Source organism: Mus pahari, chromosome 8 (assembly GCF_900095145.1).
Source record: "Mus pahari chromosome 8, PAHARI_EIJ_v1.1, whole genome shotgun sequence".
Taxonomy (NCBI): domain Eukaryota; kingdom Metazoa; phylum Chordata; class Mammalia; order Rodentia; family Muridae; genus Mus; species Mus pahari.
The window spans coordinates 94,815,707-94,828,651 of NC_034597.1; positions in this window are offsets into that span (position 1 = coordinate 94,815,707).

Sequence of the window (12,945 nt, forward strand, 5' to 3'; positions counted from 1 at the left end):
GGGAGAGAGAGAGAGACTTTTGAACATAGGCATTTTCTTTGATTGATGTATTATTTTTTTATCATATCTTCTATGCCTGAGATTCTATCTTCCATAACTTAAATTCTCTTGGTGATTCTTGCCTCTCTTGTTCTTATTCTCTTTCCTAAGCTTTCAATCTCAAGGATTGTCTCAGTTTGTATTTTTTCTTGCTTCTTTTTCTTTTCTGTCTTCAGGTCTTGAATAGTTTGCTTTATTAAATTAACCTGCTTGAGTGTATTTTTGTGTATTTTTAAAGAAATGTATGAATTTCCTCTTTAAATGCCTCTATCATCTTCATAAGATTAGATTTAAGGTCTTGGTTTTTTTTTCTTTCTACTTCAGAAATGTTAGTCTACATCAGCCTTGCTGTAGTAGGATAGTTGGGTTCTTGTGGTGCCATACTGCTCTGACTTTTGTTAATTATGTTCTTATTTTGTTAACCATCTGATTGTCCCTAGCGTTAGAAGACCTGGAAGTTTCTGATTGAAGCATGTCTCTGGGGCCGTAGGTAGAGCTGGTAGTGGCTGATGGCAGCAGTACTCTGTAATTGCAGGTAGAGCTGGCTGTCGCTGGTGGTAGCAGGCTTCTTTTGATACAGGCAGAGCTGATAGTCTGTAATGGATTCAGATTGCTTATTGTCCTGGGTGGCAGGAGGCCTAATTTATAGTTCTTATAGGTAGAGTTATGGCTTAGAAAATGGAGTATAGAAGAGACAGGACAAAACTCACCATCACTGGGTTGACTGAAGGGTCTGAGGGGATTGATAATTGGGATAGGGGTCTCACCTGATGGTTTCAAGCCTCTGAGATTGCATTGTATCTTACAACTCATGGTTATAAGCACTCACTTTCTGGTGTTAAATTTATAGTGCTACTTTACTGTGTTTGGGTACACATAAAGTTAAAACACGGCATTTTGATAATTTGTGTGTCTGCTGTGGTGTCAATTGTCTCACAAATGATGACTTTTATAATATGTTGAGCAAATACAAACATTGGCTAAATGGTGGTTTCATTTGGACAACAGAGGTTGTAGAAACAGTTTTCTGATGTGAATGCTTTAAATAAGATTTTAGAGGAACAAATACATTTTGTGTATCTTAGAGAAGTCTATGCCTCCTGACTGAATTTGAATATATATATATATGTGTGTGTGTGTGTGTGTGTGTGTGTGTGTGTGTGTGTGTATTGAATTAAAGTACTTGGGAATATCTCCACAAATCTTTAGCTGTCTTCTCCCACTGGTCATTCATTAGTCTGTTTTGCTATGAGAGGTAGAAATTACCCTCAAATAATCATTTTGTACCACCAAATATTTTTGGAGTTTAAATATTAAGACAGAAAGGAGTATATTTTATGAGAAAATCATACTCATTCATGAAAGTTTGAAGTAGACATTATTTCAATAATGTGTGTTTATAACTGACAATGGAACTTCTGTGCAAAATGATCTGTGAAAAAATGTTTTACAATAAAAGTGAAAATATATATTCAAAATAATTTCCTATATATAAATAATAAAAGCAAACAATTTGATAAAATCAGTCTACAATGCAACCAGCTTTTGCATACTTTCTTGCAATCATTTTGACATCCACTATTTTCATATTTCACAGAGCATACAGAACAATTATCTATTAGAACACTAATTACAATGTGTGCCATAGACTTGCTGAGGATTGGAGAGGGGTTTTGAGGAGTGGGTATTTTAGATGGCAAAACAAACAACTCCAAGTCCAATCGAGGGTTATAAGCTGATGGCCTATATTCTGTTTGAGACAGCTTTCCAGATTGGTTTCTCTGTGTTCTGGTCAAGACAACTTTGTCTCTCAATTCCAGAATCTCTCTGAATAGCTCATCTCTTGCAGACCAAAGCTCAGTCTTTTCTTTCCTTTTCTTTTCTTTTCTTTTCTTTTCTTTTCTTTTCTTTTCTTTTCTTTTCTTTTCTTTTCTTTTCTTTACATATCAGTTCAATAATCTACCCCATGTTCCCTTTTCATTATCCCATAAATTAGCATCCCATGACCCAAACCCTGCATCAAATGGTCTAGATCCTCCTGATAAAATGTGAGGTGGTTGACGTCATAGATTCTTTATTGCTTGACTTGAAATTCTGTTCTGAGAAAAATATCTGAAAGTCAGTAAATACTTCGTTGACCAAACAATTTGTTGCCTAGTTATCAATTAAAGTTTGAACGGACTACACAAACAAAACATATGCTATGTTGCTGATAGAAACAAACGTGTTCATCTAAAAGCTGAAGTGTTTCAGACTTCAAATCATTTCATTATTGGACAAAACAATTAAGAAATAAATTAAGAAATAAATCTGTAAAAGAATAAAAGTGTTATTATGCTCTTTAATATACAAAACACACAACCACTTTAAGATTACTTAGCTAGGCTTCATTAAATGCCTGTACCATATGTGAGTCCTACGAAAATACTTCAAAATAATTCTGAAGTTCATGTGCATTCTATTTATGTATACATTTACTTTGAAAATTCATTTCCTTCTTTAGTATTCCATAGAAGACATTTTTAGAGTAACATTAATTAGTGACTAAGTTTGGATAGCTGAAAATAATACTTTGTATTCCATTGAAACCTTGATCCAGCAAATGAGAGTGCACTTGATATCTGATTCTGCTCAATTTCACATGTAGAAAACAAACACATCTGGTTTGTAAATGTTTTTACTATAAGGTTTTTAGGCAGCCAATGATCACCTCCTTGTAATGATGCTCTCCTGCATCACTAATGAAGTAATTTCAGGTTTCCTTGATATGTTGGCTGCATTTTATTTCTTTTGTTTAGTGCTTTGAGATTTGAATTAAATTTTCCAATTGGGCTGATTGTACTTCTTTGAGTTTAACTGTCTAGTAATACTTTTTAAGGGCATATATTTGTAGGACTAACACACAAAAAACCTTATTCTTGGTATTATAATTTTTAGGAGGTCAATTAATTTCAATTAATATTCATTAATAAATTAAGAATTCTGATGGGCCTGGCTGAGTATTTAAAGCATATAGTGTGCTTTCACAGGTATTGAGTCAGTTCCCAGTTCTCATGTCAGGTAGTTTTCAACATTCAATAACTCCAGCTTCAGGGGGGGTCCAAAGCCTTCCAAGGAATTTGCTCTCACACACATATACATATTATATACCCAAAATTTCAAAGGATAAAAGATAATCTCAAATAATAAAATGAAATTCAACCATAACAGAATATTTTCATGCTATTATTTGGGAATAGAAGTGATGATTGCACAAGAGTCTTCATCTATTATGTTACATTATTTTGAGCAAGTTACCCATCTTAAGAACAGAAAGCATACCTTTGAGTAAATAAATGATATTGTGCATAGAACCTGTATTTGTATTTTCTGCTTTTTGTTTTGTTTCATTGTACTAGTCAAGGCCCTTATGGTTCTAAAATTTGAGTAGGATTTCCTAATTTTTCCAGGTCAATAATAATAGACATAATTGCATATTAATAATTGATTATATATAATAAAATATGTTCTTTTGTGTCACAGAACAATTGAGAGATAATGCATAGTCTGTTCAGCATTGTTATCATGACATTTTATTCTTGAGTTTTAAATGAAGGGATATGTATCACCTGCTGCCACATATTGCATAGATCCATTAAAGCTTTGCACTTGTTCATAATTCAGTATAAAGAAATGTTTCCTCTACATTATAAAGTGCACATGCTTTTCAGATAAGCCCAGTACTAAACCTTATTATTCAGTTAGAACCTCATTACATTCTAGTAGTTAGGAGTTAGAGAATCAATGTTCACACCCTTTTTTAAGTATATAAACAAAAGTCAACTTGAGACAGAAGGCCAGTTTCTATGTTTTAATGATGGTTCTAATCCAACAAGATCCTAAAATTTGTTTCAATTTAGAATCACTTGGATATCAACAAAAAATATGAACCTAATAATGACAAACCATTATTTCATTTTCATTGAAATCTTAGATATCACTAGATAAATGTATCCTCAGGAATAACTTATGGGTCATATGATTACAAGCCATTGAGAGATATCATGGCATCAAGAAGATATCAGGTGTTGCCTTTCTTACTTACTTTTCCAAACTCAATAAATAGTGCTGTTTTCCTTGTTCATTAAAAATTCACAGCACATTGAGTTTTCAGAGAAGCTTAAGAAAGAGAGAAGAAGAGAGTTTTAATGGTGTGCATATAGTAGTATAACTAGTTCTAAAGCCATTTGTTGATGTTGGAAAGAGGCTAAAGTAAGAGCAGAATAAAAGTTTAATTTATTGTTTCTACTTCTGTGGGCTCTGAAAAAAGGAGAACTTGAATAAAGGCTTTAAAAACAAGCACTGCATTTAATTGCTTTTGCAAAGAAAATCTTTCATGTTGATAGCCATAAATATTAATGAGTTATAAGAATAGAAAAATAAGATAATGAGAATATTAGTCTTCATCTGAATAACAATACATAAAAACCAATTTGGAAACCAAGTTCTGGACCTGTTTGAGTAAATTTTGTCTTGCTAGCCTCATACTAAAAATTATTATAGATGAGTATAGACCATAAAAAATCTGCTTGAATATTTCATAGTATAATCAATGCAAGATAGGCTTCACTGAGTCAAAGGAAGGAGGTACTGCCGTTCCCTATGGTGAGATTTCTGTGTCAGACACTTTTCTAATGAAATTGCCTTTACATAAATTCATACATAGAGATATTGCTAATAATACATGCCCATAAATACATGTAGATTGGGCATATGCAAATTTTATTCAGATTAGAGATTTATAGTTAATTGTCAACTTGAAAGAATGTAGAATCTCCTTGGTGATGATCGCTAGACGTGTGTGAGGAGCATTATCTTGATTACTTGAACTGAGTTGGAGAGATCGGCTTACAGTGTGGCACATAATTCCCGGACTGAGACTCTGGACTATATTCGTGGAGATGTGAAGCTCTGAAGCATGCTTGAAATCACTCCATTCTGTTTCTCACTGTGAACCAACTGCTTGAAGATCTGGCTGCCTCAACTTCCCCACGATGCTGCACTCTACCCTGAAGGGTGAGTGAAAATAAATTCTTTATGTTGCCGTAGTCAGAGTGTTTTATCACATCAGTAGTAAAAGTGACTAAGGCTGCCCTTCTTGAGTTCCAAGGACACCAGAGATTTTCATAAGTGAAGTCTGAAACTGCAGGCAAACTAGCTCAAGTTCATAGATGTTAAAAACTAAAAGGTAATCTTTTATTTATAATTTTAAATATTCCAAACAGTTTAATTACTTGCAGACATACTTTTAAGAAATGAAAAAATGAACAAAACAAACAAAACAGCCTCAGACAAACTCTGTAACTTTACCTCCTGACTACAGAAGAAAAGATTGCTTCTCAGCCTTTCACTTTAATGTAGAAGCAATGAAGATTATAATATATATCAACCAAAGAGATGAAAGGGATTCTATACTATAGTTAAATTGGAATTATTCCAGGAGCTCATTTCTGTTTTAACAATAAAAGTCAATATTTTACTTATAAAATAAGTAACAAATCTATCAGTAATATGCAAAAGCAAACTAAGGCAATCTCATGACAAATTAAATCAGGGATTTAATTTAGCTATGATTATATCTTCTGGAAAAATAAGAATAAAATTAACCTTTATAAATCTAGCAATGTACAACTATAAGAAAATGAAAAAAAATGAACTTCAGTTGTTAAAACCTGTAAATTTTACCCCTGAGACCAATGACATTTCTTGTAGAGTTACAAATGTGTTTGTAAAGGACACCGGATCAATTGGGTAGGTTTATGAGAACCAACTTATGACCTAATTAATATGATATCCAAAGTGCATCTCAAGATGTATCACAAGCAGAAAGGCAAAGAATAAATCAATAAAACTTTTAGAAGATAATATCATAAGAATACTATTTGGAATTTGACACAAACATCATTTTTTTTCTGAAAAAAAAAAGAGAAATAATGCACTCTAAACAATGAAATTGCTAGTAAATTGGACTTAAAAATATATTCAGTCATCACAAAACACATTGAAAGTTTAGGGCCAAGATCCAATATTTGATATGTACAGTCAGTATAAAAAGACATTAAAGGAAAATGAGTTTATTGAAAAATGTATAAAAAAATTGGACAAGGACTTATAAAACATTCTATATGATTCTTAATGCAAATATATTTTCATTTATCAGCTTTTATAATGAGATTCATTCATATAACCAGAATATCTATTATAGATTATAAAAGCTGAAACAATCAAGCTTTGGACATTAAATATAATAACTTAAAATCACATGTATTTGAAGTTAACCAATTTTGATGATCCAGAAATTCCATACCTAAAAGAAACACTGACATACATCCATCAAAAGACATCAATGATTTGGGTTGTTGATGTCTTCTTTAGTTCTTTATAAATTTTGGATATTAGCCCTCTGTCAGATGTAGGGTTGGTAAAGATCTTTTATGAAACTTTTGGCTTCCAATTTGTTCTATCGACAGTATCCTTTGTCTATAACCCAGTTAAAAGGGGGGGGGGGTGCAGAACTAAATTGAGAGTTCTTAACAGAGGAATCTCAAATTGCCAAGAATCACTTTAAAAATGTTCCTTAGTCACCAGGGAAATATAAATCCAAAAAATTATGAACTTCTATCTTATACCACCCAGAATGGCTAACATAAAATTCTCAAGAGATAGCACATGCTGGCAAGAGTGTGGAGCAAGGGGAACACTCCTCCATTGTTGGTGAGAGTCAAACTTATACAACCACTTTGGAAATCACTGTGATGTTTTCTCAGAAAATTGGGAATAGTTCTGTCTCACAACCCAGCTATACCACTCTTGGGCATTTATCCAAAAGATGCTCCAATATCTCACAAAGACACTTGCTCAACTATGTTTATAGCAGCTTCATTTGTAATAGCCAGAAACTAGAAACAACATGTGTCCCTCACTTGAAGAATGGATAAAGATAATGTGCTACATCTACACCATGGAATACTATTCAGTTTAAAAACCAAGACATGAATTTTCAAGCAAATGGATGAAACCTGAGAATATCATTCTGAGTGAGGTAACCCAGTCCCGAAAGGACATGCATGATTTGTGTACACTTACAAGTGGATATTAGCTATTATATAGAGGTACCATGTTAACATTCCACAAACTCCAAAAGCTAAACAAGAAAGAAGGCCCAAGTGAAGAAGTTTGAATCTCATTTAGAAGGGGAAATAAAATAGTTATAAGAGGCAGATGGAGGGTGCATGAGAAGGGAATGGGGTATTCAGGATCAGGTGTGGGAAGAATAGGCAAGATGGCCCTGAAAATGAGTAGAAATGTACAGTTGACAGGGGTGAGGAGATGATGGGAATCTCCACAAGTAGACAGAGATCTGGCATAAGGGAGGCACCCAAGAATCAATGGGGGTGACCTTAGCCGTGAATCACTACATTGGGTATATGGAACCAGACAGGAACCCCAGTGAAGTGATAGAGACACCAACTAACTAACAAAACTTTCAATCCAAAATTTATTTTGCCTACAAAAAAATGTAGGGATGGGGGATGGAGTAGAGACTGAGGTAATGGAAAACCAATAACCAGACCTACTTGAGACATCCCATGAACAAACACCTCTCCTTTGGCGGGGAAGGAGTGCAGGGTTTGGAGCTCAGATCTGCTTCCTGGCTGACGATGAAGGCCAGAAACGGGGCCTGTCCCAGAAGCTATTTTGCTTCTGCAACATGAGCTGGACCTAGGTCTTCCAGATCATATATAGCAGATGTGCAGCTTGACCTTCATGTGGGTCCTGAACAACTGAAACAAGGCTATTCCAAAAGCTGTTGCCTTTATGTGGGGTATGTTCTACTATGGCTGCTTTGTCTGGCTTCAGTGGGAAAGGAAGCACCGAACCTCACAAAGAAATGAAGTGCCAGAGTGTATGCGGGTGATACCCAGGGGGACCAGCACCTGCTCAGAGGAGAAGAAGAGGAGGGTAGGTGAAGGACTGTCGGAGGAGGTAGGGAGGGAGACAACAAGGTGTAAAGTGAATAAGTAAGAAAAAATAAAATTAAATAAAAAAGACATCTATGAGAATGATATAAACTTAATTTATGAAATAATAATACCTCAAATTATAGGTTATCAACTAATTTTTCAAAAGATATCACTTTAAAATTATCTATATCTATCTATTTATCTATTTATGTATCCATATATCTATCAATCATCTATTATCTCTATCATGTATGTATCTATTTTCTATTTTATTTATCATTTATCTTTATGTATGATGAAATGAGGCCACGACGAATTTTTTCCATTTCTTCTGAAAATGGAACAAAGAACATAAACTGAAACTGTGAGTAAATAAATATGTTTAAAAACTAGATGCAACTTTGGTTGTCATGCCAGTGGGATCTCAAATTGAACAGAAGGGAATTTTTTTCTTGGATATTTTCTTTATTTACATTTCAAATGTTTTTTTTTCCTTTCCAGTTCTCCCCTTAGGAAACCCCCTATTCCATCCCCATTCCCCCTAACTCTATGAGGATGCTCCCCCCCCACTCCTATCCTCCTGCCCTGGCATTCCCCTACACTGTGGCATCAAATACCCTCAGGACTAAAAGCCTCTCCTCCCACTGATGTCCAGCAACCATCTTCTGTCACATATGTGGCCAGTGCCATGGGTCGCTCCATGTGTACTCTTTGACTGGTGGTCCAGTCCCCGGGAACTCTGAGGGGTCTGGTCTGTTGACACTGTTGCTCCCTTCATGGGGCTACAAACCCCTTTAAGTCCTTCGGGCCCTTTTCCAACTCCTCCATCGAGGACCCCCGAGCTTAGTCCAGTGGTTGGCTGTGAGTTTCCTCCTCTGTAGTTGCCAGGCTCTGGCAGCCATATTAGGCTTCTATGAGTAAGCACTTCCCAGCATCCACAATAACTTCCAGGTTTGGTGGCTGCATATGTGGGATCCCCAGGTGGGGCAGTCTCTGGATGACCTTTCCTTCAGTCTCTGCTTGACACTTTGTCTTCATATATCCTCCTGTGAGTATTTGTTCACCCTTCTAAAAAGCACTGAAGCCTCCACATTTTGGTCTTCCTTCTTCTTAGGCTTCATATGGTCTGTGAATTAAGTCTTGGGTATTCTGAACTTTTGGACTAATATCCACTTATCAGTGAGTACATACTGTGTTTGTTCCTTTGTGACTGAGTCACCTTACTCAGGATGATATTCTCAAGTTCCTTCCATTTGCCTGCGAATTTCATGAAGTCATTTTTTTTAATGGCCGAGTAATAATCCTTTGTGTAAAGGAAATGATAGATGCTCGTTTTTGCTTTAGTTGCAAAATTCCTAAACATTATATTATTTTAAGAGAGGAAAACTGTTCAATTTACTATGGAATTACTGACTTTTATTTTTTCAGCACAGTTTTAATATTTAAAAACTTCATAAAGGCACAGTGCTTCCTAGGATTCTAGCAAGGCTCCATTTCCCACATGTCTGAACTTAGAAAAACCAATCAGGCAAAATTTTAGACAATTTGAGAAAATTCCAGAGTCAGAAAACTTACGGTGACATTTTTCAATGTTTGTCATTAACATCATAGAATATTTCTTTAAATTCATTAAACCCTTTAATTCCACATGTTGTATAATAAAGGAATATAAAGACCTCTTACCAAAACCAGACCCTGAGTAAATGATTGTCTGGGTCTGTACAATGTTCATTGAAAGCATTTCTCATCTTGGCATCTCCATAGCTCCTTAGGATTGTCTATTATTATATAGATTAATGAATCTCTGAGGAAAAGTTTATTTCTTTGAATTACATCTTCTTCAAAATATTTTAACAGAGCATTTAACAGCCTATGTTACTGTGTGATGAAGACCTAAGCAGAAGGTACTTACTGCCGAGGGTATGGGGAAAAGGAAAAGGAAGCTAAACTCTGCTTATTATAAAGAGGAATGCCTGAGTTCATAAAATGAGACAAAATTGAGAGAGAAAAGTAAAGTTATCACCAGACACTTAGACACAGACACAGATTCTAGGAAGTGGTTTGAAAATAAATGTAAAAAATGAATTATTTAACCCACTTTAGTAAACACCACCATATGCTTCGTTCTCCTAATTGGATAATAAGAAATGATCTATGGTACTTTTGCTTAACCAAGGTTAGTTATTAAGTTAGTATATAGCTTAAATGCCCTATGGTGAAACCTTCTGTTGTCACTTTATTAAAATATCAATCATATTGCTACACTGCTTCTCTTGTAGTTGGCAAATGTGAGAAGTTTCATTTGGTAAGGGCAACACTTAAAGCAGAGATTTAAAACTGCTTTGTCTCTGAGAAGAGAAGACAGCGATTGCTCTGACTTCAGTTTCCCTGTCCTACCCATGTATCCTGAGATCGTCACAAAGCATCTTCAGACACTTCATGGAAGAGAAGGGATAGAAAGAATGGAGGAGCTGAGGGTTGTAGAGGTGTTATGGAATGAAGATTTGGGGACATGGCACAGTAGTAGCGCTCATGAATTCACAGGAATGGTGGTTACCTGCAAGGCCTTACATAAGATCGAGGCACTCAAAATTCTCTCATAGAGGGTGGAAACTGATCAAAAAATCGACACAGGAAATTGAGAGAGGAACATGCACTAGGAACAGTTGGAAGGTGGAAATAGGACTCGGTGGATTTGATCAAATTACATAGTGCTCATGTCTGAAATTCTCAAAGAATCACTAAGAATGTATGTTTTAAATGCAATGGATTAAGACCCAAATAACACTTAGGAGATAATGATATACAAAGGTCACCAGATCAGGCATGGGCATAATTATAAAGTCATCTGCTCTCCGCATTATGAATAGTTGTGGTTTTCTGTAATGGTGTCCATTTTTGCAAGTAGACATTTCTTTGATGAGTGGTGAATCCTGTACTTATCTGTGGGTATAAAGATAAATATGTAGAATGCAGTTATATATTAAAAAATTAGAGACTGAATTTGAAAGATAGCAAAGTGGAAAGATTAAAGCATTAACTAAAATTTAACTGATTGATGAAACTCAAGACCATCACTCTTTTTCTTAATGCATGTTCTTTTATTGTAAAGCTAATGTACATCTATATTTTTAGATTTTTAAAACAATTTCTAAGTACTTTTATTTTTACTGTAACCATTAGACTTTTTTTAAATGAAGGCAACTATTTAAGTTTATAACCAATTTTTATATTTGTGTGGTTATGAGTTTTTAAAGATCACATATTTCTGTATTAAGTATTTTAAATTTTCAAGTGAAATTTTGGATACTTCTTTCCAACACACAAAGATATATATGAAACTCTATCAATAAAACAAGGAGTAGTTTTGATTGTGATAGTTTCTGACTCCGCTTAATTTATACTGATACTATGAGAGGGAAGAATTTTGTTATTTATAAGGCTGAATTCACCATAGACAGCTCTTTTCATACTCGATGCTTGGCTGTGCTTTACTGTTTTCTTTAAATAAGAATGACTTTTTCAAAGATTTTTTTTCCCTCCATGCATAGTTGTCGACCTTTGCTCTACCTCTCTGTTTTTATTCAGCATGGTAGTAGTATCATTCCCAGCAGCTAAGTAGCCAGTGTTGTGAACAGAATTCAGAATTCTAGGAAAGGGATACTTCAGAAAGTAATCTTTTGCCCCGATTTGTGTTAACACTGCCTTTTCCTCTATTACAGCCTATAATACAATATCTACTAAGTATGGTGAGTCTGATCCCATGCAAGACGGAAAAGAATTTATATCAAGAAGTAACCATCACAGGATTATTTCTCTTGTCTTTCTATAACAAAACCTTAGTTCTCCATAATCATAACACTGATGCAAACATTTCCTCTCATTTTCATTTACTCACTTTTCAGCAATATAAACCTAAACAATTACATTTTCACTTTTCCAGAGACCAAATGTGGTCTTCAGCTCAGGTAAATCCTCATCTTTGCTGATGGCAAGAAGGAAACATCACATCCATGGCCCGGTAACTGTCCTCTCCTCTTCCAGATCTCATGTTGTCCTGTTCCACAAGATCAAGACGGATGGCTTCTGTAAACACATTAGGAGATCAACCTTTAGACTTAACCTACCAGTTATTCATCTCCAGCTTCTATAGTATCATTTTCTATAGTAAGTATACTCACGTAGATAATGTATATATATAAAAAATCTATTAGGTTTTCTGAAGTTTACTTCTGAATTCTTTTTAAGCACTTCTATAAAACAAACAAACAAACAAACCCAAGTCTTTAACATTTCTCAACAAATACTGTTTAGATCCTTTACAATAACATATTCATGAAACAAGCAATGTTAGGGAGGTTAGTCACTTCAAAAGTCTAATTTAAGATGCAATTATGTATCATTCACAGGGCTTCACTGGGAATGTGAGAAATCCAACTCGAGTGGGTATAAGTTACAGTACTTTGTTTTCTGTTTAATTTACTTATTTCACAGCTCAATATTTTTTTATCTAAAGTAACTATGTTATTTAGTCACTTTAAGAAAATGTTGTTTTCCTTTTTATAGAGATTTGTGAAATACAATTACTTACAATTTTAGGCACTGTTGGAGATTGAGTCTAGACCTTGCATCCTTGCGTATTGCAGGCAGGTTCTCCACCACTCTATCACTGCGCAATCTTACTAGCTGCTCTATATTCTTTATAAAAGGTAACACAAAAGTCATGCACTTTCTGCCAAAATATGTAGTATTTACATATTTACTGGTAAATAGTAGAACCATTAATAAGAGTAGGCCTTTATGTCTCCTAAAAGAAACTCATCTAAATATTGACTCCTGAAAGATTTAACATAAAATGAGATATTTTTCCTGATTTGATAACTAACAGTTATAATATTAAATG